Genomic DNA, 25160 nt, shown 5'->3' on the forward strand with positions numbered 1-25160 from the left:
TTGACGCACAGAACAGGAACCTCGGACTGCATGCGTCAGCTTCCCAAATGACGCATCACTCTGTTGTATTGGCCTATGCAGGTGGCTGCCAGAGGGCAGGAGGGGGCTCGTGGAAATGGGGCATATTGGGATTATGAAAGCCTCCTGCGGCCCTCCGCCAGCGCCAAACGCTAACCGTGCCTTTCATGACATTGGAATGCCACCGTGGGATAGAGTTTCCTGGGCCCGAGCAGTAACAGAATGGCTAGGTCGGCTTTCGCAGCTCCGACCGGCGGGCATGCCGATTGGTTTATTTGGCTGTGGCCCTCGGGAGAAGCTGGGCACTAAGGAAAAGCGTGTTATTCGTCTGATTGGTACCCTTTTTTTTTTAATGCGTGCGCTTACGCCATAGTAGCGCCTTTCTGCTTGCGAGCACGGCCGGGAATAAGGTCTCACTGCTGTTGGATCTGGAGGACAATCACAGTTGCTGTCCCCCAGATATTGGACCTTGCCGTTGCGAGCGAGAATAGGCCGAGGTTGAGGAGGACTTTGAGATGAAAAACTGGAGGTTTATTGACACTATTTCCAGTTAGAGTACAAAGAAACTAATAGTCACAAAGTCATTACGGGCCGGCAGCAACTCGGACGCGGCGGCCCGTGGCAAGAAGCTCGAAAGAGATGAATGAAGGAATGCTCTCTTGCTGTTCCCGGTCTCTGGCTTTTAACCCCTTCGGTGTCTTGAAGTCACGTCCTGTTCGGCCAATCGTCGAGCCCGCTCAGGTGTCGTCATTTTCGGCCAATGGTAGGCCCCGGGCGAATGTAGGTCACACACGGCGCAGAGGGTGGCTCCATTGTCTCCACCTGTCCAAGGGAGTACTTCTCTGCGGTCTGCCACTGCCGACACAAAGGCGAATGGGTGGGGGGTTGCTGCCAGGGCTTCACGGTGCATTACAGCCGTCTTGCCTCGCGGCTTGCAAGCGCACAGCGGGGGCAGGCGGTTTGTTCTCGAGCGACCTTTCAGGGCCGCAAAGCAGCTTGGCTCGGGACCCACGTTACCTGGAACCGTGCCAGGCTCCTGCTACGCTTTCGGGAAGAGTCAAGCAGTGGATCAGTAGCTCCACATGCGGCGCACGAGGTGGGGGACGCCAACTTGTTTGGACGTGCCGCGCCTCGGGAACGTGGTAGATGTGCTCCTGCGCTCCTTAATTAGGTGTGACGCGATTCGATGTCGTCTGGTGAACTTGAAGCAGGCTCAGGAAAAGGTCCCGTATCTAACAATGCCTACCAGCGAGAGGGGCTGATTAAGAGTGTTTTAACAGGGTGTAACGACCAGTACGGAAATTGAGATCCCCCATCTTTGTCGTTCGCGCAAGCTTTAGACCTTCCTCTTCCTGCAGTCACTGATTCTGGCAACGAAATCTTCGAGGTTGGGGACGTTCAGTGGACCTCCGGATAGTGTACCGCTTGCGTCCACTAGCTTATATTGCCACGCGTAGGTAGTGGGTCGAGGGCAAGAGTGGGCAAGCCCAAAAGAAGAAACAAGACCGCGCTTCTCTTTTCTGCTCGGGAGCCAACCCCAACGGACGTGTTTTCCAGGAGCCAGCTGCTCTTCGGTTTATTGAACCTCCAAGAAGACTTCTGACAGCTCGTGACAAACTCGAGGAGGTGCTGGGTAGCGCTCACGGATGTTGCCAACCCACCCAAAGAAGCGCACTACGAATCCAGTGCCTCCCACAGGCTCAAGGGACTAGCCCCGAAAGTCCCCGACGCTAAGAATCCCATCGCTTCCACCGGTATGAGCAGCGTTTTCAGCTCAACCCGCCCCAACCAGTACGGAGAGGACGATGTTGAATCGGTATACGCTTGAGAGCCCACGGGTCCCGACGACGTTCCACGGCGCACTGTTCGAAGACGTTGAAAACGGGATGGTTTACTTCAAGCGCGTCGCTGCCTTGAGGCATTGGAGTGACGCGGCAAAACTGAGACACGTCCACTTCTACCAGGAGGACGGCGCACGTACGTGGTTTCGGAACGTGAGGAACAACTGAACTTGTGGCGCGAATTTTGGCGCAGGCTTCTGGACACCTACGCCAATGCTGGCCACCACGAACGAGCGGAACGGGTAATTAAGGCCTGCGTCCAGTTGCCAAACGAAACCTGTCACCGCATACATCGCAAACATGACGTGCCTCTTCAGACGCGCTGACCCAGGAAAGACGGAGTAGAAGTCAAGCCATCTGATATGCGGCGTCAAGGAGCAGCTCTTTGCTGGACTCGTGCGGACCCCTCTGAAGACGGTCGCGGAGGCCTTGTCCGACGCCGTCACCATAGAAAAGATGCTTCCACATCAATTGAACCCTTATGAGCGGCAAGTGAACAGCACGTCCGCTGCTGACATACTCACGACCATCGGAAGCAACAGTGGCTGTTTGGGAGAGCTCATCCGCTCTGTAGTGAGTGAAGAGTTGCAAAAGGCCGGCGTCACACAAGCACCGCAGTATACGGTAAGCTCCCTTACAAGCTTTATCAATGACGAGCTGCACCAGGACCTCCGTGATACCTTGCCTCATCATAATGCTGCGCTTTAACCTAATGAATCCCGCCGAGTGACCTACGCGGAAGCCTCAAGGCACCCTGCTTTCTTTCCGCCCAGTTCGTTCGGGCTGCTCCTATAGTGTCACTTCAGTCGGCGCAACCCATATCGTGCTGCGAAGCTAGGTACGCGCCGCAGCCCTTTTCACATGTCACTCCAGTTGCCCATCATCCGGAGCAACCCGTCCACTACATAGACAACAGACACACGTCCCCTCAGAAATCGGATGTTTGGCGCCCACCCGATCGCCGGCATCTATGCTTCCCCTGCGGTGAAGCTGACCATCTGTACCGCCAGTGCCCAGACCGGCGCATTGGAATTCGTGGCTTACTCGCTGCCACCCCTATACGGTCAGTGACCCCGGAACATTGAGGGCTACCTCTCTCACCAGCACTAGCCACCGCTTGCCGGACCGACAGTCGCGGTCGCCGTCTCCGAGACGAGTTTTACCTACGCCCCAGCGATATTCTACCGTGCGGCCACCTAGTCCCCACCGCGAAAATTACTAAAGCGATCTATGGGGATGAGGTCGCTGGCGGTCGAAGTACTGAAGACGCCCAACAGGCGCAGAGACGGACAGATCCCGGTACGAACCACCTCCAGCTCAACAGGATGACCGGCTTTCTCTGGATATAGGAGGTATTATTGATGGTTACGCCGTTAGTGCTTTAATACACACCGGCGCCGACTACTCTATATTTCTCGGGAAAATGGCAACGCAGCTGAAGAAAGTAATCACGCCCATGTATAACTCGCACATTCGGATGGCTGGCGGCCATGTCGTTACCCCACTGCGAACCTAGCACAACTAGAGTTGAAATTCAAGGACCCACATTCGTAGCGTGTAGCCTTTTCTTAAGCGACTGCGCCCGTGCCGTTATTCTTGGCGTTGACTTCCCGCAGGCGTATGGTGCTATTATTAATTTTCAAGAGCGTCGTATCACATTCTTAGCAGACCGAGCAATCGACGTGCAGGACGATCAATGCGTTCAGACGTACTTCGTGTTTCTGGAGACAGTGTGACGCTTCCTCTAAAAACCAGTGCCCTCGTCGACGTCACAAGCTGTGGCTTACGCAATGCTGAAACTAATGCCGAAACTCAGGCCGAAACTAATTAGGAACACTTCCTGAAGCAAAGTATTCGTCTTGCTAGACGTGTTATACAGCTTAAGATTCATGATGGCCAATCGCAACTGCTTGTTACGAACTTTATCAAATAACGTCGACAATTCTTCCGCGGCTTTTCGGTTTTGCACAGCTGGGGCAAACGACATAAGATGAGGCGGTGCGGAAGTGTATTCGGGTGCTTGCTGCAGCAGAACCATAGTTGCCCTGTTCCCAGTGCCTCCTGGACTTCTTGTCCGATAACGTCGCTGAGTGCTGCGACTTTGACACTGGAGCTAGGGAACATTTTACGAAGTGCCTCTTGTACTACAGCCTTGATTGTGTCTTGAAGTTTGCCCATGCCCATGACGTCTAATTCCGTGGGAGACGTACCGCGGACCAGAACAGGGCGTCCGTACTGTCTTCGAACGTCGAGTGTTTTTTTTTCTCATGGCTGCGGCGGCAGTTAAAAATTCAGTGACTGTTTTTGTGGGTTCCGCATTAGCACAGCGAATCGCTCTTCCTTCACTCCTGTGATAAGAAAACCAAGCTTCTTTTCTTCCGGCATTTCTGGGTCTGCCCGACCTAAAAGATTCTTCATTTCTTCCACGAAGACGGCCACGCTTTCGTTAGGCAGCTGGATATGTGTTTGAAGTTGTCTTTCGGCTCTTTCCTTGCGAAGGACACTTGTAAATGTAACAAGGAGGCTTCACTTGAAGTTCTCCGATGTCCTGAGCTGAGACTCTCGGTTGATGAACCATGTACGTGGAGACTCCTCCAGAGCAAAGTAAACGGGCTGCAGCTTCGCGTCGTCATCCCACTTGTACCTCACCACGTGCTCCACCTGTTCGAGCCAGTCCTCAGGGTCGTCGCAGAGAGTTCCAGGGAATGTCGGTGACTCCCATGGATGCTGTGACACGATGGTTGTAGGAGTGGTGGGCTCGCTCATCTTGACTGTCGTAGCAGCTTTTGCAGAGCCTGTCTTCTCTGCTAGGAAGCGGTACTCAGGGGAGAGCCCAAGAATCCGGCAACTTCTTCGTTTGTCGTCTTCTGGCTGATGCAGACCGGTGTCGGGAGTGCCTGAACGAGCGCTGGACATACCTCGCATCTCCACCAGTTGTCTCGAGTGGTGCTACACACCGGTAATTAGAGAAAACGAGCGCACAGCAAGACAAACATTTACTGAGGTGAACTTGTGCCCCACATAACCTAAAGGAACTAGCCCAATAGCAGCAACATGTGCGAGCATGAAGGGCGATCGACAAAGAACTAGCCTCACCTATGTGCGGGCAGTATTTAAAGGACGGAATCAAATAGGACAACAGTCGTCTTCTTAATAAATGTTTCCTATATTGGCCCATTTCTAGAATTCGAGAAATTTGACAATACTTTTATCGAGACTGCTATGTCCTCGGAAACGACGAAAAACAACCGTGATGTTAGTTCCCGATACCGCGAATGTGACGTCGAAATACAAGATGCATCATCAACATGACGACCCACCACACTATTTTACGTCCCAATTTCTCCGTTTATATGAAGAAAATGTGTGTTTTTTATGTAGTACCGAACATAAGGAGGGAGGTTCTTAGTACAGATACTTAGAGATTCTGCACTTAGCAGATAAGTGTTGTTTCAATAAAAGCTGGTTTTTCACAGTCATAACATGCGGGTTGGTAATAGGAACTTACATGAACGGTTATGCCTCTGCACTACCTTCGTATATCAGCAGAATATAATGTACAAGAATATAAAAAACCGTCTCAATTCCTCAATCGCTATGTTTTCGCCTAGGTAAATAATTTAAATTTATTTAGTGTAACTAACTTAAATGGCGGCCTGAACCTTCCGAACTGTCAATTACATAAATCCGTCAGTAGTCGCCCCTCTGTATAGTACCACACGGGAAATTACATTTACTCCGTGAGAAATTTAACAAATACACGTTGCAGCTTCGTTGTTGATCCGTGACCTAAATATCAAGTAACTTTGTGGTGGTAGCTATAGTAGGTTCTCCATCAATTGTGCTTGTGGTAATGTCTGCAAACATTCCGAGCCCGGACATGAAGTTCGATCAAAACGGTTTCTCAACGGGCAACTTTTGGCCTTTCACACTTCCATTTTATTGGCGACGATGTGAAAACAATACATAAAAGCGAGCATCAATTAGAAACCGAAATTGTGTTCGAAGCTCTATCAATCACTTTACAGCTTTAGTAGGTCGGCAGATGATGTGAGTTTAGAGCTATATTTCTATGGTCCGAATCCGTCCCATGCTCACATAAAAGAGGCTTTACAACCAACTGAACCATTTCAAACTATGTCTACAGAATGAATTGAGTTCTGGGGTTTTACGTTCCAATACCATGGTTTAATTACGAAGCACACTATAGTGAGGGACTCCGGATTAGTTTTAACCACCAAGGGACCTTTAACGTGCCCCAGGTGCACGCGACACGGGCGTTGTTGCATTTAGCCCCCATCGAAATGTGCCCACCGCGGCCGCGATTTGGACCCAACCCCTCGTCCTTAGCAGCGCAACGCTATAACTCCTAAGCGACGGCGCCAGGTCATATCATCATCATCAGCCTGGTTACGCCCACTGCAAGGCAAAGGCCTCTCCCATACTTCTGCAACAGACCCGGTCATGTACTAATTGCGGCCATCATGTCCCTGCAAACTTCTTAATCTCATCCGCCCACCTAACTTTCTGCCGCCCCACGCTACGCTTCCCTTCCCTTGCAATAAAGTCCGTAACCATCAATGACCATCGGTTATCTTCCCTCCTCATTACATGTCCTGCCCATGCCCATTTCTTTTTCTTGATTTCAACTAAGATGTCATTAACTCGCGTTTGTTCCCTCACCCAACCTGCTCTTTTCTTATCCCTTAACGTTACGCCCATCATTCTTCTTTCCATAGCTCGTTGCATCGTCCTCAATTTAAGTAGAACCCTTTTCGTAAGCCTCCTGGTTTCTGCCCCGTAGGTGAGTACTGGTAAGACACAGCTATTATACACTTTTATCTTGAGGGATAATGCCAACCGGCTGTTCATGATCTGAGAATGCCTGCCAAACGCACCCTAGCCCATTCTTATTCTGATAATTATTTCAGTCTCAGGATCCGGATCTGCCATCACTACCTGCCCTAAGCAGATGTATTCCCTTACCATTTCTAGTGCCTCGCTACCTATTGTAAATTGCTGTTCTTTTCCGAGACTGTTAAACATTAGTTTTCTGCAGGTTAAATTTTAGACCCACTCTTCTGCTTTGCCTCTCCAGGTCAGTGAGCATGCATTGCAATTGGTCCCCTGGGTTACTAAGCAAGTAATATCATCAGCGAATCGCTGATGATATCGCCTCCATTAACTTTTATCCCCAATTCTTCCCAATCCAGGTTTCTGAATACCTCCTGTAAACACGCTGTGAATAACATTGAAGAGATCGTATCTCCCTGCCTGACGCCTTTCTTTATTGGGGTTCTGTTGCTTTCTTTGTGATATCTTCAAAAGAAATCACGCTTCTAGCGTACAAAACCTTTGTTCAGCAACTCCTAGAACACACTGCGGCTGCATTCGATCAGACACAGAAAGAAACAGTTCAATATTGCAAAAAATACAGAGGAAATCGATTAGATTTGTTTATAAGAAATACATTCATTAGGCGTCACCAACATCAGCCAGGCTTTTGTACGCAAGCGGTGGTGGAACGTCACGCCGGGGTGCAGCAATGTAGCCAACTTGCGAGCCGTTACATAAGAATTTTCTTAAAAAGTAGTTAATAATGATTAAATAAAAGGTCTGCTTGCGTACACCTTACTAGAATATGTAGACAATACTTTTAGCGGATGCTTCAGCCAGCCATCGGTTTGTTTTTTGTTTTTTTCTCACGTCTAATTTTATTACCTTCGCGTTGGAACCGTATACGACCAGGCCATCTGTGAAAACGCGTAGGCGTCGGCTTTAAAATCCGAAAGAAGCGAGAACAGACCAGAGTGGGAGAGCTCTCTTAAGCAGCTTCCACGTATTTGACGTATCAGTCGCTCCTTTTGGCATACGCGTATGAAGAATTTTCATTCTCATCTCACCACCGCTTCCTCCTTACAGCTGCATAAGCGAGTGTATATGACGTCTAAGTGTGGCTCCGTTTACGCTATTTTCGTTTCTCCGAATACACGTATGAAAAATTTTTTATTTTCATCTCCCCACCGCTGCCTCTTCACAGCTGCATAAGCCAGAGCATATGACGTCTAAGTGTGGCTCCGTTTAGGCTGTTTTCGTTTCTCCAAATACACGTATGAAGAACTCTCTTTCTCATCTCACCACCGCTGCCTCCTCACACCCGCATAAGCCAGAGTATATGACGTCTAAGTGCATCGAATTTCCGCGGTGTGCTGCTGTTACTGGTGCATTTCTCTCCCTCTACTTTCATTCCCTACGCCCTGTGCAGCGCGGTTGAGGTGTCCTCTGCTGAGAGACAGTTACTGCGCTGCACTTTACCCCAACCTTTCCTTCCCATCAACTAGAATCTCCTTCTCTCTTTAAGTGTGCCTCCGTTCATGCTATTTTCGTTTCTCCGACTGCACGTATGAAGAACTTTCTTTCTCATCTCACCGCCGCTGCCTCCTTACAGCTGCACAGGCCAAAGTATTTGGCCTCTAAGTGAGACTGTTTATGCTATTTTCGTTTCCCCTAATTCGCGTCAATTTTCTGTGAGAGTCAGTGAGAACTTGGCGGTTGCGAATCATGCCGGCTACTGCGCAAACTACCTGCCGTTGTGGCGGAAATGTCGTTGTTGGCATTTACATTGTTGTTGCTTACGACACTGGTTTCCACTAACCACCTTATTTGAGGCGCATTCTCTGTGCTGTGTAATGCGCCATGTTTGAGGCTTATTCGCATCGTTGTCGTTTACGCCTCCTTTGTGCCACCGACACTGTTTTCACGAGCATGTCAACGAATGATGGAGCGAAAACACACCGCCATCGTATCAAGAACCATTTCTATGCGATGCGCACAGGCTGTTACCGTCGTCCGCAACAGTATAGCTCGTACAAACTGGGATGCATAGTGCAAGAATGAGCCAAGGACGAAGCAGGAACACGGGACGAGCGCTATTATATATATATATATATATATATATATATATATATATATATATATATATATATATATATATATATATATATATATAGATAGATACACACACACACACTTACTGTGAGGCCACTGCAACAGTCACTCTGAAGTTAAGGAGGAAAAGCAGTCATGTGACTACTGTGCCCATACATTCAAGCTCTATCTTTGATAAAAGAAAAAAGAATAGACGGCGTGCTAACACAATCGTCACCTGCTCTAGCTATGTCAGCTGCTTCGACAATTTCGCCCGTTATCTTATTTCTGTGGCGATTGACAACCACAGTTTGTTTTATGAGAGGGAAGCATGGTGCCTTCGCGTCACATTTTCTGCAATGGGCTGCCCATCTATTGCGATGCTCTCTACTTTATTACTACTCTCCGCCAGACGCACGTTTAAACATCTGCCTGTCTGACCCACGTAGTACTTCCCACACGAAAGTGGAATCTGATACACCACGTTGCGAGTGCATGTAACAAAAGGATCCTTGTGCGCGGTAGCGCACCCTGGCTTTCGTTTCCTCATGGGACAGCTCAACAAACTCAACCTCAACGGTTTGTTACGGCTGTAAAAACAACGTTTACACCAGACCATTGCCCAGCCTTTTTAAGGTTGCGAGAAACCCGAAGAAAGTAGGGAATTACAGCCAACTTTCGTTTGTCCCGTTCTTCTTTCCTCTCTCTTTTGCTGTTGTCCAACAAATCAAGAAAACAAAGCTACAGAAAGCCATTGTATTTACAGACTCCCTATCTGTCGTAAAATCTCTGATATCGCTCAGGAACCTCAAGAATCCCATACTCACTAATCTATATTCACTCCTGTGCAAATTATATTCGTGTAATAAACAGGTCATAGTATGTTGGGTGCCTGAGCACAGGGGCATCGAGGGCAACACGCTCGCTGATGAAATTGCCAAATCCATCACAAAAAAAGCTGGCAACTCTTCCATAGGTATCGCACCATCAGATCTAAAACTATTTGTGCGCAAAAAAACTTAGAAGGCATTGGCAACAGATGTGGGATACCGAAACTTCCAATAAACTCCATTTAATTACGCCACTGTTAGGAAATTACGCACCAATAACAAAAACACGGCGAACTGAAGTCATTTTCTGTCGCCTTAGGATAGGCCATACCTATGGCACACACTCTTATCTATTGACCGGTAAAGAAGCTCCAACCTGTTGTAAATGTGGCGAAATACTGACCGTCCTCTATGTCCTGCTGGAGTGTCGGGAAACTGAATCTGAAAGAAAAAAGCACTTCCCTCTAGCGTACCGACAGCAGATCCCTTTAAAACCATGTATGTTCCTTCGTGCTGACCCGCTTTTTAACCCAAAAGCAGTTTTTAACTTTTTACAGGATGTTGACGCATTACAAATACTAGGCCCACAAGTTTCATAGCACGGCCTCTAATCAGAGGCTCCTTCTGTGAAAGCAGCACTTTGTATAGCACTTGCCTCCGGGCCTTTTCAGTTAAGGACCTTGTTGAGGCTGTCGTGCTACTGACATATATACATTTTTAGTACCTCACACCTTCATGGTATAACTTTTAGGTTAACAGCACACCTCACAAGCCATTGTCATTATGTTAACATGTTTATACCCTGCTTTTTATCTTATGCCTCTATAACGCCACCCTATCTCGTCATAGACAGTCACTATACCCTTTGTCGTTACATTTCTCACCGGGTAAATAACACCATTGCTTGGTTCTCTTTGGCCATGACTGGCCCTTGCGCCACAAAACACTATACATTATCATCATCATCATCATCTCTCTCTTTCGTCATCCGCTCTCTGCTCATCGCTCATGCGTGAAGTTAGCTTCCTTCGACGATGCAGGCTTTTAGCAACCGAGATAAGGATATGTCTTGGATAGTTCGCTGCTTTCAGACGAGCCACCTGCTTACTAAGACCTTCATCCAGCCAGTGAGTATATGACTTAGAAAGAGCGCATGACAAGAAAGAACGTACGATACTTCTTTCTATGAGTTTTGAGTGTGCAGAACTGCACCTCAAGGCGGCTTATTAGCTCTGGGCTCATATACCCAACACACGTGTTCAGCTTTGAAACGCAAACGCAAGACAAAAAACCTGATAGTGCCATGCTCAGGAAATTCAGTGCTGAACGTAAGCGGCCTATAATACTCATTTAATGAGGCAAGAATACTGTCAACAGCAGGTTTTGAACAGTCAAAACAGCAATCTACATGAGAACTGGTGGCCGGAACAAGTAATTATCTATCTAAACATACAATAAAAAATTATCTACGTATCTGAAAACGCTCGTCCCCTTTTCCTGCTTCGTCCTTGTGTCATTCTAGCCCTATGTATCCCAATTTGTATGCATCCCACCAACACGCCCAAACTTCTTTTCTGCTAAAGTGTAGCTCGTTCTGAACTCCGAAATACATCTGCAGAGTCCACTGCTCTCGGTGTCTGTGTGGAGCGCAAAGTCTTGCTCTAACTTGTCAGTCTTATTCTTGTGCGATAGCTCCAAGCAGCGCGTTCCAGGTACCAGCGTGACTAAATTTTTACATTTCTTGCCCCTGCTATGCATTCGTTTTCTTCGCGCTTCTGTGAAATCTGGCTAGCAATGCGCGTTGCTCTTTTGGGAAAGTGACAGAACTACCACGAAATACCGCATAATGTTTTATTTGATTTCCAGCGGGATTAGATAGCAAAGTAAGCCGCTGCATTAACCAAAATCCAGAACAAATCTCAAAAATATTTGGTACGACAGGCTTAGTAGAACAATTTTCCGTAATCGCACGAACAGTCTCCACGCTCTTCTAATCAGTTCCTCGTTTCCAGTTCGATGTATACATTCGACAAGAGGTACACTGTTCTCAAGCTCATCAAGCACTGTACCGATTTTTCGCTGCATTTATTCACAGTTCGCGTTGTCACTCTAGGTGACTGGCAACCTCGTTCTTCCCTTCAAACGAAGAGAGAGAGAGAAACTTTATTGAAGTTGTAAAGATTTGAAGGAGGGGTGGTCGGAGCCTCTCAGTCCAGGGCCCCACTGGCCTCTGCCGCCTGCCTGACCTGGCTAATTAATGACTTTTGTCCTGCCAGGTCGGAGCGGACGAGCTGTGCCTCCCACTGCTCCATTGTCCTACTGGTATTTGGCCTGTGAGGGTGCTTAGTGCACTCCCAGGTTATGTGCATTAAGGTAGGTATGCCACCGCACCAAGGACAGTTGGCCCTATAACGAGTGGGATACATGGCGTTTAGCAATTTTAAATAAGGGAACACCCCACTCTGCATTTTACGGCAATCGGCGGAATCTTCCCCGTCAAGTTGGGGGTGAGGCGGCGGGACTCCACGCTGGTAAGCAAGGATGTCTTTAGCATTTAAATTGGTGGAATTTTGCGAGGGATAGTGCGGGTGGTTGGGATTAGAAGAGGACGCCGTCGCTCGGTTAGTGAACCCTCGAGCTAACGCGTTAGCCTTTTCGTTCCCCTGTACCCCCGCGTGGCCCGGGCACCAGAGTAGGCGATGATGGTGGTTGGAGGATTTGGGGATTATCGCGAGGCTAGCCGCAGTCACGTGCCCCTTGAGAAACATGCGACATGTCTCCTGGGAGTCCGTGACCACGACCGAGTCCCTTTGAGAACGCTCCGCGTGAGCGATTGCGATCGCCACTGCTAATATTTCAGCTGAGGTGGGAGATCCCGCCGTGGCCGACGCGGTAATTTGCTGTTGGCTGATAGCGTTCACGACTGCCAGGGCGTACCTCCTTTGGTAGCGCTGCCCGGTCGCCTCTGCATACAGAGCTGCGTCCGTGTAGTACGTGTTCTACCTATGGTTATTAGAGTACGCTGATTGAATGTGTTGTGCGCGTGCTTTGCGCCTTTCTTTGTTGTACTCGGGATGCATATTCTTTGGAATTGGGGCTACTGTAATTTTGGATCTCATCGAAGGAGGAAGCGGTACGGCCTGCTCTGTGAGATAAATGGGGTATGCTGGGATATTGACTCTAGCCAATATTGCCCTACCAGTTTTTGTGAAGCTGAGGCGCTCCCTCTGTCGAAGAGGCCTTCGTTTCGCTCACCTCTTGAACAGACAGCTTGTTTCTTGAGTATCCGTCTTCCGTATTGCTACACACACATTTATTTCTGAAAACATGCAGGTATATGCAGGTAAATATCTTTCTAACGCAGTTGTATCATGGGGTTCAAATGATGTACCAGAGATTACACCAGATATATAACAATATTGTTGAAACTTTCTTTTTTCCGATACGGACGTTTGACCGTGGAGTATACCTTCAGTCCTTGCCGTAAATCACCTTCTGCTATAGTAATAGGCGGCCTGTTCCCAAGTCCCTAATATCGTTATCGTTATTTTAGTGTCATAATCGAAATATGCTAACACATGTACAATGAATGTGCGTTCCTCGTGCAGAAAATACATTTTATTGCGATAGAAATAATATGGGCACTCCAAGTGCATTTCCGTCGTCAACGTCGGCGTGATGTTCCGTATAAAGTCCAAGCGTGAGTATGCCACGGACATGCGTCATATGCTGCAAGTTCAAGTGAAGGCGCGCAAGGGAGAGCCGAGGATATATTGGATTGATTTCGTGCGCGCAAGCGAAGAAGGCCGGGAGAAAGTGCGCCGTCTTCCACCGTGCGCGAGCCAACGATGTGGGTGAGGGGGGTGGGTTCTAGTAGAGTGGCTGTGCTAACGGCGCAGCTTAGCGCGGCCGAGTACAAATTAGAACAAAGTCTAGGTGCGCCGAGATTATGTAGCTTCGTGTGCACATAGTTCTCCACGCTTAGTTGGCTTTGGAGCGAGGGGCTAGTACGAAGGTCAACTTGCTCGCTGCTGCAGCCGCTATTCGTCAGGTCAGCGCTTTGACAGCCAGTGTCCGCGCCCATCGAGCGAGATCTCTTCATGTTTGCCTATGTACGCTTGACACCATGTCTGTTAACCGGGTTACTAAGCGAATGTTACCGATATTATAGGGCTGGTAAAACTACTGTACTTACGTCGCACAGCCGTATGTTAATTTGTTATCGCCTCGATGCTTCCACTTTCGAATGAAACTACAACATTTTTTTCTTTCATTTGCACTCAGGAGCCCGTCCTGTAGAAACGTGGGTTGGGGAGAATGATTTTTTGTGCCCCATGGTAAAGCAACTATCGCCTGCGTCCGCAAGCTGAAACTATTGACCATTCTATTGTAGATCGAGACGACGTGGTGTTTTTCTGACACCTTGCAAAGAACATTTTTGAAATACGTAGACATTAACACCACATTGAACACGCTTTCTACTTTTGAAAGATCCTGGTGGCCCTCCATAGGACATGTTCATCTCGTTGCTACTACATATTCTTTAGTAAAGTCGGATGTGTGGCACCCATGCTAAATCTCTAGATCTACGAGGCCATTTTTTTCAATCAAACTGCAGCGTATGAGCGTAGTGTGTATGCGTTGCAAGAACAGCGAATAGGGATGGTGCTTTTTTATTCACGTGTTTTTTTTGCTTGAATAATAAGTGCATGTTTTTTATTGAGACGTAGAGTTACACAGGTCTAAGTCTACTTTCCATGCAGTAAAGAAATAAATAATATGTGATAACTCAGTGGTACCCAAGCTCGGTCCCCCATTTCCTATTGCTTCACTGACAAGGGTTGAAATCTCAGTGGTGGCGGCTGTAGAAGTTCCGCTTTATGACCGCTGTAGTAAAGGCGTAGCTGGGCTTCATGAGATGGTCTCACGATGACAAAAGTCGTCGTTGTGTGTTGTTAATGACGACAAAGGTAGTCCTTAGCGCAAACGAATGAACTGAAAGAAAAACATAATTTTCATGATGTAACTTTTGTGGCAGTAAAATAAATATTTCCGCAAGGTAAGTACTAGATTAAAATACCCATTTTAGACTGTTCCCTTGCGTTTTTTTCATGTATCTGCACTCATACCACCTAACCGTCGCCAGAGCAAAGCTAACTTAAAATCCCATCGAATATGTGGTCCCCTACTACGTGATGCAAAGCCCTTTTGGACGACACAAGCGATGCAAGGCCGGAAGAAGAAGCTGCTTAACGTTTCTCTTCTTACACATGCAATATCATTAAAATCACACAACAAATATGCCGCTCACGTTGTTGCCTTTTCATAGTCCTTAGACGTAATGAGACCGTATTCGCGCTGTACAAAGCTTTTAAAATAGATTGCACGAAACACAGCAACCGTAGCTTCTAGAGTGGCGACACAAAAATACACGTATGCGTTAGATATGGCGAGAGAACTGCTTTGCAAGTTCCTGCTATATATATATATATATATATAAGAGGCCAACAAACTCTGGCAGCAAGGAGAACATAGGGGAAATTACTTGTGCTCAAAAATGAAATAAAGAAACGATAAATAATGGAAATGAAAGTGGATGAAAAAACAACTCCGCAGGTGGGTAACGATCCCACAACCTTGCAGGTGTGGGTTTATTGACCGGCTGCCTTCACCCAAAAATATCACGTTCTCGTGGAGCCTGGGGCAGAAACGATGTACCACTTCCGCCGCCTTGGTCTGCGAGTGGTGGCACACGCTAGCGCTCCCAGGGCTATGCTAGGAAACGTAAATACCCAAGAAAGTCGATGAGGAAACGGCGCCACGTTAGCTCAATTGGTAGAGCATCGCACGCGGAATGAGAAGGTTGTGGGATCGTTCCCTACCTGCGTGAGGTCGTTTTTTTTATCCACTTTCATTTCCATTAATTTATCGTTTCTTTATTTCACTTACTCAGCACAAGTAATTTCCCCTATGTCGTCTTTGGTGTCAGTGTTTCTTGGCCTCTTATGATATGCCTACTTAGAAGTCGGGCCCCTCGCTCAACCCCCTTTCTTCTCGTATGTGTATTAAGAGAAAGTCGGAGATCAACAGCCAGATGTTATTTGAAGAGTCTCAGGCGTTGATGTAGACGAAGTAATGGTATGCCAAAACAGTGTTAGACCAAGAAATGTTGGATCAAAAAATGGTGTCCACAAGAGAGGGTGGCGTGTGAAATATATTAATGAAAGCTGCAGCCAGTGAAATGCAAGGTAGGGGGCTCACGTAGCATAGAGCGTGCGAGGGTTCCCAGCTGCCAGAAGAGCGTTTCTCTCGTTTGTTTGAAGTCACTTTTGTGACACTACGACGATGGTCAATGTCCCCCACCTCATTAAATGACGCCTATGCTGTGACTCCCACTAACCTCTGAGTTCCGCGAACTGCACTGCAACGCGTTCCTTGCACAGTTGATACATTTTTTTATTGCGGCCCATTCCTTATGCAAGGTCTATGCCAGTATGAGCATATAAATAAAAGGAAAATGAAAAATTTCGTTTTATTTTTCATGCAGGCATAAACTTTGTTTAAGAAATAGGTTGCGCACAAACTCAAAATTTGCTTTGAGCCTGTGCCTTTGCAAGCAATGCAATTGAATTCCGTTCGCAGAACTCAGAGGCTAGGGGAGGTCTCAATATGGGTGTCATATAGTTTGCTTGGGGTGTATGAACAATCTTCGGGGTCTCGCGCTGTAGCAGTAACTTCAAACAACGAACAAGATAAACACTGTTCTAGCAGCTCCGACCCCTTGGTTCTGCATTCCACTGGCTGCGTCTTTTCATCTTTTATTCCTCACCCGTCTCCCTTGTGGTCGCCACTGAATGTACGCGCGTTGGTATTCATGACGCTAGTGAATGTACGTGTGGATGGCGTCATGGGCTTTCTACGCTATTTTTTTTGTTCTGTTTCTGCTTCCTTCACTCTTCCGGAGAAAAGGTATTTATTTAGCTCTGGGGTGCTTGCAGATGCACTCTTGACGAAGCCGGACCCTTTCAAAATATCGAAAATAGCTGTTTGCCTTCATTACGTCCGTCTGCACGTCTTTCATTGTATATATATATATATATATATATATATATATATATATATATATATAGATATAGATATAGTAAACCCTGATGCAGATCGGTCCACCCATCGCAACTGTTGAAATTAAATACGTGTTCTGTGTACCGTGTAGCACCAGTCAAGTTCTCACGTTCTTTACGTTTGAAAGGCAGCTTGAAGAATTCCTGTTTGCCTACTATATATATATATATCGCAACGTACCTTTTCTACATTTGTTCCAAATGCGCGGTTACTGAAAGAATATTCGTACTTTTTCTGTAACCAAAACATTATGCAGTTTTCATTACTGTGGCAATTTCGAAGCACAGATTACTAGACCAACAAGGCAAAAAAAAGAAAACGCGTTCTGAATAGCTTACGAGCAGCTTCATTTCCGGCGACAAGAATCGGTCTCGGACTGGTTGGCGCCGTGAGTGCTCTTATTGGTCGAATAGTGTCAGAAGTACTTTGCACCGACAAGCCTTAAACAGCTCACCATGTGCGCTTTCGCATGCTCGCTACCTTAACGCACAGTACAAAAAAAAATACGTATGCAGGTTCCCTGAAAACCCAAGTTCAAATCATTTCGTGGCTCAGTAGAGTGAAATGAGACACAATTTCATTAACTTTTCTTTACTACCACAAAAACAGTGAGCTCGCAATGCACTACGAATTTAATTTTAGTTTCAATATTGCTAAAGTATTGTATGTCCCACTGAGCCACAATCCGTCGTAGTTGGCGTGACTGAAAGTAGAAAAAATGGGCGACGACGCAGGGAATAAAACCATGTCGAAAAATGCTTGTATTGACGCGAAACCTCCCAGGGAGGTGCCAGTAACAAGGGAACATAACAGCATTTGAAAAACAAATTTGGCACACTTCGGTATGGGTGGAAATCGAATCGAATCGGGCCTCCGCGGAGCGAAACAAGCACGCTACCCAGGCACCACATCAGCTGCCCTGTTTCGACTGACTAAAGCTGCGCCTCGCGCGTGCGTCATTGCATAAATCACGACGCAGCCATCTGGCTGACTGAAGCTCTGGCCTATATGGTGTGTACGTCGTTGGTCACGTGAAGGCACAGCCGATTGGGAAGAGGTGGCGTGACGTCATGAGCGCATAAAGTAAGCGCGTTAGCGGCATGACGGTGCTTAGAAACAGTGTAATGCTTTCCCATTCCCACACTGTAGCACCAGTCCGATAATATTAACAGTCAAACAACTAAGTTCCCTCTCCATCAGTCATAACAAACGAGCATCGAATTTCACAGTCCGACGACAATCTTAACGCACAGAACAGGAGTCTCGCACTGCATCCATTAGCTTCCCAAATGATGCATCGCTCTGTTGTATTCGTCTTTGCAGGTGGCTGCAAGGGGGAAGGAGGGGGATCGGGGAAATGGGACATATTGGGCTTATGAAAGCCCCCTGCTTCCCTCCGGCCATCGCGAAACGCTAATCGTGCCTTTCATGTCATTCGAGCACCACCAGAGGATAGAGTTCGCTGGGCACGAACAGTGAAGGAACGGCTACGTTGGCTTTCGCAGCTCACACCGGTGGGCGAGCCGATCGGTTTGATTCGCTGCGGCCCTCCGAAGAATCTGGGCACTACGAAAAAGCGTGTTGTTTGTCTAATCGGTACCTTTTCTCTTTTTTTGTCGAATACGCGCGCTTACGCCATAGTAGCGCCTTTCTGCTTGCGAGCACGACCGGGAATAAGATTTCACTGCCTAGCAGCGATAGGGGTTGATTAAGAGCGTATTAACAGGCTGTGCCGGCTAGAACGCAAATTGAGATCCGCCATCTTGCGCGTTTGCGCCTGCTGTGGACCTTCGTCTTCGAGCAATCACGGATTCTGGCAACGAAACCTTCGAGGTCGGTGACGTTCAGTGGGCCGCCGTATAGTCTACCGCTTGCGTCCATCCATCAGTTTATATTGCCACATGTAGGTAGCGCGTCGAGGGCAACAGGGGCCGAGCCCAAAGGAAGAAAAAAGACCGCGCTTCTTTTTTCTGCTCGCGAGCCAACGCCGACAGGCGCGTTTTCCAGGAGCCAGCTACTCTGCCGTTTATTGAACCCCCAAGAGCACTTCTCAAGGCTCGTGACATACTGATGGAGGTGCTGGGTAGCCCTCACCGAGGTTACAAACCCATCCAAGGATGCGTACTGCGAATCCAGTGCCAGCTGCAGGCTCAGGGCACTACCGCCGGAAGCCGTCGACGCTAAGATTCCCATCACTTCAACCGGTATCACGAGCGTTTCCGCTCAACCCGCCCCAACCAGTACGGAGAGGACGATGTTGAATTTGTATACGCTTGAGAGCACACGGGCCCCGACGACGTCCCATGGTGTAGTGTTCGAAGACGTCGAAAACTGGATGGTTTACTTCAAGCGCGTGGCTGCCTTGAACCATTGGAATTGCGCGGCAAAACTGAGACACGTCTGCTTCTACCTAGAGGACGGCGCACGCACGTGGATACGGAACCATGAGGAACAACTGACCTCGTGGCACGAATTTCGTCGTCGGCTTCTGGAGACCTACCACAATGCTGATCACCACAAACGAGCGGAAGGAGTCATTGAGGCCCGCGTCCAGTTGTCAAACGAAAACTGTGACCGCATACATTGAAAACATGACGTGCCCCTTCAGACTTGCTGGCTCAGGAATGACGGATCAGAAGTTACGCTAACTGATGCGCGGGACCAAGGAGCAGCTCTTTGCTGGACTCGTGCGGACCCCTCCGAAGACGGTCGCGGAGTTCTTGTCCGAGGCTGTGACCATAGAAAAGACGCTTCTGCATCAATCGAACCTATAGGAGCGGCAAGTGGACAGCACTTCCGCTGCTGACATATTCACGACTATCGGAAGCAACAGCGACTGCCTGGGACAGCTCATTTGCTCTGTTGTGCGTAAAGAGCTGGAAAAGGCCGGTGTCACACAAGCACCGCACTGTACGGTGAGCTCCCTTACAAGCGTTATCAAGCACGAGCTGCAACAGGCTCTCCGTGATACCTTGCCTCCTCAGAATGCTGCGGCTGGACCTACTGAATACCGCCGAGGGACCTACGCCGAAGCCTTAAGGCACCCCGCTTTCTCTCCGCCAAGTTCGTTGGGGTTGCTCCTATAGTGTCACTTCAGTCGGCACAGCAGATATCGTACTGCGAAGCTGGGTACATGCCGCCACCCATCGCCCATGTCGATCCAGTCGCCCATCGTCCGGAGCAACCAGCCCACAACATCGGGGATAGACACACGTCCTCTAAGAAGTCGGATGTTTGGCGCGCATTCGACCGCCGGCATCAATTCTTCCACTGCGCTGAAGCTGACCACCTGTACCGCCAGTGCCCAGACCGGCGCCTTGGACTTCGCGGCTTTTCCGCATACTCGCCGCCACTCCGATGCGGCCAGCGACCCCGGGACATTGAACAGTACCTCTCTCAGCAGCAGCGCTTGCCTCCACCTGCCGGATGGCAGTCGCGGTCACCGTCTCCGAGACTATTTTAACTACGCCCCAGCGATATTCTACCACGTGGCCACCTATTCCCCACCGGGAAAACTAACTGAAGAATCTTTGGGGACGAGGTCACTGACGGTCGAAGTGCTGAAGACCCCCGAATGACGCAGAGACGGACAGGTCCTGATCCGGACCACCTCCAGGTCAAAAGGACAACCGGCTTTCTCTGGATATAGCAGTGCCTATTGATGGTCACGCCGTTAGTGCGTTAATGGACACCGGCGCCGACTACTCTATATTAAGCGGGAAAATGGCAACGCAGCTGAAGAAAGTAATCACGCCCTGGTATATCTCGCACATTCGGATCATCATCATCATCATCATCATCATCATCAGCCTGGTTACGCCCACTGCAGGGCAAAGGCCTCTCCCATATTTCTCCAACAACCCCGGTCATGTACTAAATTTGGCCACGCCGTCCCTGCAAACTTCTTAATCTCATCCGCCCACCTAACTTTCTGCCGCCCCCTGCTACGCTTCCCTTCCCTTGGGATCCAGTCCGTAACCCTTAATGACCATCGGTTATCTTCCCTCCTCATTACATGTCCTGCCCATGCCCACTTCTTTTTCTTGATTTCAACTAAGATGTCATTAACTCGCGTTTGTTCCCTGACCCAATCTGCTCTTTTCTTATCCCTTAACGGTACACCTATCATTCTTCTTTCCATAGCTCGTTGCGTCGTCCTCAATTTGAGTAGAACTCTTTTCGTAAGCCTCCTAGGTTTCTGCCCCGTAGGTGAAAACTGGTAAGACACAGCTATTATATACTTTTCTCTTGAGGGATAATGGCAACCTGCTGTTCATGATCTGAGAATGCCTGCCAAACGCACCCCAGCACATTCTTATTCTCCTAATTATTTCGGTCTCATGATCCGGATCCGCCGTCACTACCTGCCCCAAGTAGGTGTATTCCCTTACGACTTCCAGTGCCTCGCTGCCTATTGTAAATTGCTGTTCTCTTCCGAGACTGTTAAACATTACTTTAGTTTTCTGCAGATTAATTTTTAGACCCACTCTTCTGCTTTGCCTCTCCAGGTCAGTGAGCATGCATTGCAATTGGTCCCCTGAGTTACTAAGCAAAGCAATATCATCAGCGAATCGCAAGTTACTAAGGTACTCTCCATTAACTTTTATCCCCAATTCTTCTCAATCCAGGTCTCTGAATACCTCCTGTAAACATGCTGTGAATAGCATTGGAGAGATCGTATCTCCCTGCCTGACACCTTTCTTTATTGGGATTTTGTTGCTTGCTTTATGGAGGACTACGGTGGCTGTGGAGCCGCTATAGATATCTTTCAGCATTTTTACATATGGCTCGTCTACACCCTGATTCCGTAATGCCTCCATGACTGCTGTGGTTTCGACAGAATCAAACGCTTTCTCGTAATCAATGAAAGCTATATATAAGGGTTGGTTATATTCCGCACATTTCTCTATCACCTGATTGATAGTGTGAATATGATCTATTGTTGAGTAGCCTTTACGGAATCCTGCCTGGTCCTTTGCTTGACAGAAGTCTAAGGTGTTCCTGATTCTATTTGCGATTACCTTAGTAAATAGTTTGTAGGCAACGGACAATAAGCAGATCGGTCTATAATTATTCAAGTCCTTGGCGTCTCCTTTCTTATGAATTAGGATTATGTTAGCGTTCTTCCAAGATTCCGGTACGCTCGAGGTCATGAGGCATTGCGTATACAGGGTGGCCAGTTTCTCTAGAACAATCTGTCCACCATCCTTCAACAAATCTGCTGTTACCTGATCCTCCCCAGCTGCCTTCCCCCTTTGCATATCTCCCAAGGCTTTCTTTACTTCTTCCGGCGTTACCTTTGGGATTTCGAATTCCTCTAGACTATTTTCCCTTCCATTATCGTCGTGGGTGCCACTGGTACTGTATAAATCTCCTCAGCCACTTGAACTATCTTATCCATATCAGTAATGATATTGCCGCCTTTGTCTCTTAACGCATACATCTGATTGTTGCCGATTCCTAGTTTCTTCTTCACTGTTTTTAGGCTTCCTCCGTTCCTGAGAGCATGTTCAATTCTATCCATATTATACTTCCTTATGTCAGCTGTCTTACGCTTGTTGATTAACTTCGAACGTTCTGCCAGTTCTATTCTAGCTGTAGGGTTAGAGGCTTTCATACATTAGCGTTTCTTGATCAGATCTTTCGTCTCCTGCGATAGTTTGCTGGTATCCTGCCTAATGGAGTTACCACCGACTTCCATTGCACACTCCTTAATGATGCCCACAAGATTGTCGTTCATTGTTTCAACACTAAGGTCCTCTTCCTGAGTTAAAGCTAAATACCTGTTCTGTAGCTTGATCTGGAATTCTTCTATTTTCCCTCTTACCGCCAACTCATTAATCGGCTTCTTATGTACTAGTTTCTTCCGTTCCCTCCTCAGGTCTAGGCAAATTCGGGTTCTTACCATCCTGTGGTCACTGCGGCGCACTTTGCCGAGCCCGTCCACATCTTGTATGATGCCAGGGTTAGCGCAGAGTATGAGGTCTATTTCATTTCTAGTCTCGCCGCTCGGGCTCCTCCACGTCCACTTTCGGCTATCCCGCTTGCGGAAGAAGGTATTCATTATCCTCATATTATTCTGTTCCGCAAACTCTACTACTAACTCTCCCCTGCTATTCCTAGCGCCTATGCCATATTCCCCCACTGCCTTGTCTCCAGCCTGCTTCTTGCCTACCTTCGCATTAAAGTCGTCCTTTAGTATAGCGTATTTAGTTTTCACCCTACCCATCGCCGATTCCACGTCTTCATAGAAGCTTTCGACTTCCTGGTCATCATGACTGGATGTAGGGGCGTAGACTTGTACAATCTTCATTTTGTACCTCTTATTAAGTTTCACAACAAGACCTGCCACCCTCTCGTTAATGCTATAGAATTCCTTTATGTTACCAGCTATATTCTTATTAGTCAGGAATCCGACTCTATAGTTCTCTTCTCTCCGCTAAGCCCCTGTACCACAGGACGTGCCCGCTTCCTAGCACTGTATATGCTTCTTTTCGCCTCCTAACTTCACTGAGCCCTATTATATCCCATTTAGTGCCCTCTAATTCCTCCAATAGCACTGCTAGACTCGCCTCACTAGATAACGTTCTAGCGTTAAACGTTGCCAGGTTCATATTCCATTGGCGGCCTGTCCGGAGCCAGTGATTCTGAGCACCCTCTGCTGCGTTGCAGGTCTGACCGCCGCCGTGGTCAATTGCTTCGCAGCTGCTGGGGACTGAGGGCCGGGGTTTGATTGTTGTGTTCATATAGGAGGTTGTGGCCAAGTACTGCACCAGGGTGGCCAATCCTGCTCTGGTGAGGGAGTGCGTTACCGGTTCTGGTCACCGGGATCAGGCCACACTCCAGGCCTGTTTGTGCAATTTTATCAACACGCGGATTTTTTTTTTAATCCGGTGGAAATTTGCCGGCACCGGGATTCGAACCACGGACCTCTTCAACGCGAGGCGGGTGTTCTACCTCTACGCCACCGCGGCACCGCATTCGGATCGCTGGCGGCCATGTCGTTACCCCGATGAGAATCTGCACCACTATAGTTGAAATTCAAGGATCTACATTTGCAGCGTGTTGCCTTGTCTTACGCGACTGCCCCCGCGGTGTTATTCTTGGCGTTGACTTCCCGCAGGAGTATGGCGCTATTATTATTCTTCAAGAACGTCGTATCCCATTCTCAGCTGACCGAGCAATCGAGGTGCAGGATGTTCAAGGCGTTCCGACGTACTTCGTGTTTCTGGAGGCAGTGTAACACTTCCTCCAAGAACCAATGCCCTCGTCTATGTCACATGCTGTGGCTTACGCAATGGCGAAGCGGTGGCCGAAACTAATTTGGAACACCTCCGGAAGCAAAGTGTTTGTGTGGCTAGAAATGTTATACAACTTCAGCTTCATGATGGCCAAATGCAACTGCTTGTACCAACTTTAGCATAAGCTGATGGGGGGGCAGAGACGTATTCGGGCGCTTCATGCGGCAAAACTACAGGCTTTCCCGCTCAGTTTATTCCAAGCGCAAGTATATTGTATCCGACCGCCAGCCAACTTAATCCAAGCACCGGTGATTTTAATGCGAGCGCCACTCAATTTAATCTCAGCACCACTCAATTTAATTCAAATGCCAGCTGATATATTTCAAACACCATTGAATTTAATACAGACAAAACGAAATTCAAGGACGTTTGAATTTGAAGACTACTCAAAATTTGCGAACATATTACGGGTTAATATTTTCAAAATGAAAGAGCGAGGCGGTAGACCAGTAGCTTTCCGGCCACATAACTGACAAAAACTTTTGCAGGTTTCTATTTTCTACTTCGTTACGAGAGCGACACAGCCGATGACAATTTTTAAAATTAATTTAGAGGAAACGTCAGCATGAGTACGTCGAGTTAATGGTACGCATGCGATTTGGTCAGGACTATCAAGCGGAACAATAAAGGGTGATTCGCTGATAATGATTAGTCCGTCGCTGGGAGGCTTCGGTCACAAGCGAACACGATCCACTATTCTGCTGCGATATCCGCAGCCTCTAATCAAACACCTTGTCATTGATACCACTAAAACACTCATGAATAACATTTAAGTGCATAATGCACCTAACTGATATGGTCGAGTCACTGGTGAGCGCGAGTGAAATACAATGCGCAGTTCGGGGTTCTCGGGGTTTTGCGCAACATAACGTCATATATAGCCAATGAAATGACATAAAACGAGTGCCTCACTATGTTTGCTATAAACTCGTATGCTTAAGTAATTGGTGAATATTATTCACCTATTTTACTATCGCTGAGGCAGCTCTCACTCGTGAGTACCGTCAGTGGTGTCAATCAAACTGTAGCAAGATGAGCACTTTTGTGTTACTACTGCAACTGATACCGCCGAGTTTCCAGTGATCACTAGTGATGCGATCACTGCGATGTTCTCCAATTTT

This window comes from Dermacentor variabilis, chromosome 8 (assembly GCF_050947875.1).
Source record: "Dermacentor variabilis isolate Ectoservices chromosome 8, ASM5094787v1, whole genome shotgun sequence".
NCBI lineage: Eukaryota > Metazoa > Arthropoda > Arachnida > Ixodida > Ixodidae > Dermacentor > Dermacentor variabilis.